At 38.2% G+C, this 4364-nt stretch overlaps 1 non-coding gene across 1 annotated transcript; it reads left to right on the plus strand.

Moving 5' to 3' along the window:
• The first annotated feature begins 3759 nt into the window (after positions 1-3759).
• TRNAF-GAA (transfer RNA phenylalanine (anticodon GAA)) lies at positions 3760-3832 on the plus strand. The gene has a single exon. It is a non-coding gene; the product is annotated as a tRNA-Phe (tRNA).
• The last annotated feature ends 532 nt before the right edge of the window (positions 3833-4364 follow it).

The following is a 4364-nucleotide window of genomic DNA, read 5'->3' on the forward strand; positions in this document are numbered from 1 at the left end:
TAGAACATAATTCAATTGAAAACAAAACGTTTTCTCAGAGGCTCAAATGGCTTGGTTGGCAGAGCATTAGGCTTAAGGTCCCTGTTTAGTTCCTAGGTTTTGGAAAGGTTCATATTAAATGTATTGTAACTTTGTGAAATTTAGTTCACGATGGAATGTCTTCAAATTCTTCAAAGGGAGATCATCTTTTCACTCTCGCGAAGCTAAAATAGTTCAGTGTGGAGAGCTTTACACTGAAGATATTGAAGTATCTGGCACATCTCTAGGTTTTGCAATGGTCTCACTGAAGCTCTACAGGTCCTTGCTCAGTATGCAGAGCTTTACACTGAAGATCTTGAAGTACCTGGCTCATCTCTAGGTTTTGCCATGGTCTCGCTGAAGCTCTAAAGGTCCTTGCTTCAATGTTAAGCTTTATCTTGCTAGTATATTGATACTTATCAACTAATTTAAAGAAATGTAGCTTCCTGTGAAGTAATTGGAAATTTTCTTGTGCTGGAGAGGACTCTGGTTTGTAATGCAGTTGGATTTCTATGCTGTTGTTGTGTCTTCAATTTTTTAAAAAAGTGTCCACGCTTCCTCTTAAAGGAGGCCGAAATAGCTCAGTTGGGAGAGCGTTAGACTGAAGATCTAAAGGTCCCTGGTTCGATCCCGGGTTTTGGCATCCTTTCACACCATATAAATGTACAAAAATACAACACAACACGTTTAAAAACTTTACTTCCGGTTTGGAAATTTTTGTTATTCTTGTAATTGTATTCACAATGTCTTTGCATTTCTATGATGTGGAACATCTTCAAATTCCCAAAACAGTGACCTCCACAACTAGCAGCACAGGCCGAAATAGCTCAGTTGGGAGAGCGTTAGACTGAAGATCTAAAGGTCCCTGGTTCGATCCCGGGTTTCGGCATCTTTTCACATGTACAAAAATACAACACAACACGTTTAAAAAATTTACTTCCGGTTTGGAAAGTTTTGTTATTCTTGTAATTGTATTCACAATGTCTTTGCATTTCTATGATGTGGAACATCTTCAAATTCCCAAAACAGTGACCTCCACAATCAGCAGCACAGGCCGAAATAGCTCAGTTGGGAGAGCGTTAGACTGAAGATCTAAAGGTCCCTGGTTCGATCCCGGGTTTCGGCATCGTTTCACATGTACAAAAATACAACACAACACGTTTAAAAAATTTACTTCCGGTTTGGAAATTTTTGTTATTCTTGTAATTGTATTCACAATGTCTTTGCATTTCTATGATGTGGAACATCTTCAAATTCCCAAAACAGTGACCTCCACAACTAGCAGCACAGGCCGAAATAGCTCAGTTGGTAGAGCGTTAGACTGAAGATCTAAAGGTCCCTGGTTCGATCCTGGGTTTCGGCATGTTCTTCTTTGGATATAAAACAACCGATAACTATTTTGGAAGTCTCCTTTTTCTTTCGTAAATTGATAGGGATGCTCCTCATTCAGGAAAGTACATGATTAAAAGTACCCATTTCTAAATCCATCCTAAAACGTTTTTAGTAGGCTTTAAAACCACCAGCAAGGACTGATGCACTGAAAATCTCAACATCTCTACTTGAAATCCAATATTGGATATGCTTGGTAACCAAAACAATGTGATTGATGAAAGTTTAAAAAGTCTTTCGGTTTTGTTTTGTTTTTTCTTAGTCTATTAGAATTTCCATGCTGCCTGAAAATTGCCAGATTGTTCAAAATGTCCTGAGAAAAATATAGAACATAATTCAATTGAAAACAAAACGTTTTCTCAGAGGCTCAAATGGCTTGGTTGGCAGAGCATTAGGCTTAAGGTCCCTGTTTAGTTTCTGGGTTTTGGAAAGGTTCATATTAAATGTATTGTAACTTTGTGAAATTTAGTTCACGATGGAATGTCTTCAAATTCTTCAAAGGGAGATCATCTTTTCACTCTCGTGAAGCTAAAATAGTTCAGTGTGGAGAGCTTTACACTGAAGATCTTGAAGTATCTGGCACATCTCTAGGTTTTGCAATGGTCTCGCTGAAGCTCTACAGGTCCTTGCTCAGTATGCAGAGCTTTACACTGAAGATCTTGAAGTACCTGGCTCATCTCTAGGTTTTGCCATGGTCTCGCTGAAGCTCTAAAGGTCCTTGCTTCAATGTTAAGCTTTATCTTGCTAGTATATTGATACTTATCAACTAATTTAAAGAAATGTAGCTTCCTGTGAAGTAATTGGAAATTTTCTTGTGCTGGAGAGGACTCTGGTTTGTAATGCAGTTGGATTTCTATGCTGTTGTTGTGTCTTCAATTTTTTAAAAAAGTGTCCACGCTTACTGTTAGAGGAGGCCGAAATAGCTCAGTTGGGAGAGCGTTAGACTGAAGATCTAAAGGTCCCTGGTTCGATCCCGGGTTTCGGCATCTTTTCACACCATATAAATGTACAAAAACACAACACGTTTAAAAACTTTACTTCCGGTTTGGAAATTTTTGTTATTCTTGTAATTGTATTCACAATGTCTTTGCATTTCTATGATGTGGAACATCTTCAAATTCCCAAAACAGTGACCTCCACAACTAGCAGCACAGGCCGAAATAGCTCAGTTGGGAGAGCGTTAGACTGAATATCTAAAGGTCCCTGGTTCTATCCCGGGTTTCGGCATCTTTTCACACCATATAAATGTACAAAAATACAACACAACACGTTTAAAAACTTTACTTCCGGTTTGGAAATTTTTGTTATTCTTGTAATTGTATTCACAATGTCTTTGCATTTCTATGATGTGGAACATCTTCAAATTCCCAAAACAGTGACCTCCACAACTAGCAGCACAGGCCGAAATAGCTCAGTTGGGAGAGCATTAGACTGAAGATCTAAAGGTCCCTGGTTCGATCCCGGGTTTTGGCATCTTTTCACATGTACAAAAATACAACACAACACGTTTAAAAAATTTACTTCTGGTTTGGAAATTTTTGTTATTCTTGTAATTGTATTCACAATGTCTTTGCATTTCTATGATGTGGAACATCTTCAAATTCCCAAAACAGTGACCTCCACAACTAGCAGCACAGGCCGAAATAGCTCAGTTGGGAGAGCGTTAGACTGAAGATCTAAAGGTCCCTGGTTTGATCCCGGGTTTCGGCATCTTTTCACATGTACAAAAATACAACACAACACGTTTAAAAAATTTACTTCCGGTTTGGAAATTTTTGTTATTCTTGTAATTGTATTCACAATGTCTTTGCATTTCTATGATGTGGAACATCTTCAAATTCCCAAAACAGTGACCTCCACAACCAGCAGCACAGGCCGAAATAGCTCAGTTGGGAGAGCGTTAGACTGAAGATCTAAAGGTCCCTGGTTCGATCCCGGGTTTCGGCATCTTTTCACATGTACAAAAATACAACACAACACGTTTAAAAACTTTACTTCCGGTTTGGAAATTTTTGTTATTCTTGTAATTGTATTCACAATGTCTTTGCATTTCTATGATGTGGAACATCTTCAAATTCCCAAAACAGTGACCTCCACAACTAGCAGCACAGGCCGAAATAGCTCAGTTGGGAGAGCGTTAGACTGAAGATCTAAAGGTCCCTGGTTCGATCCCGGGTTTCAGCATCTTTTCACACCATATAAATGTACAAAAATACAACACGTTTAAAAAATTTACTTCCGGTTTGGAAAATTTTGTTATTCTTGTAATTGTATTCACAATGTCTTTGCATTTCTATGATGTGGAACATCTTCAAATTCCCAAAACAGTGACCTCCACAACAAGCAGCACAGGCCGAAATAGCTCAGTTGGGAGAGCGTTAGACTGAAGATCTAAAGGTCCCTGGTTCGATTCCGGGTTTCGGCATGTTCTTCTTTGGATATAAAACAACCGATAACTATTTTGGAAGTCTCCTTTTTCTTTCGTAAATTGATAGGGATGCTCCTCATTCAGGAAAGTACATGATTAAAAGTACCCATTTCTAAATCCATCCCAAAACGTTTTCAGTAGGCTTTAAAACCACCAGCAAGGACTGATGCACTGAAAATCTCAATATCCCTACTTGAAATCCAATATTGGATATGCTTGGTAACCAAAACAATGTGATTGATGAAAGTTTAAAAAGTCTTTCGGTTTTGTTTTGTTTTTTCTTAGTCTATTAGAATTTCCATGCTGCCTGAAAATTGCCAGATTGTTCAAAATGTCCTGAGAAAAATATGGAACATAATTCAATTGAAAACAAAACGTTTTCTCAGAGGCTCAAATGGCTTGGTTGGCAGAGCATTAGGCTTAAGGTCCCTGTTTAGTTCCTAGGTTTTGGAAAGGTTCATATTAAATGTATTGTAACTTTGTGAAATTTAGTTCACGATGGAGTGTCTTCAAATTCTTCAAAGGGAGA

The sequence above is a fragment of the Engystomops pustulosus genome, chromosome 1 (genome assembly GCF_040894005.1).
Source record: "Engystomops pustulosus chromosome 1, aEngPut4.maternal, whole genome shotgun sequence".
Lineage (NCBI taxonomy): Eukaryota > Metazoa > Chordata > Amphibia > Anura > Leptodactylidae > Engystomops > Engystomops pustulosus.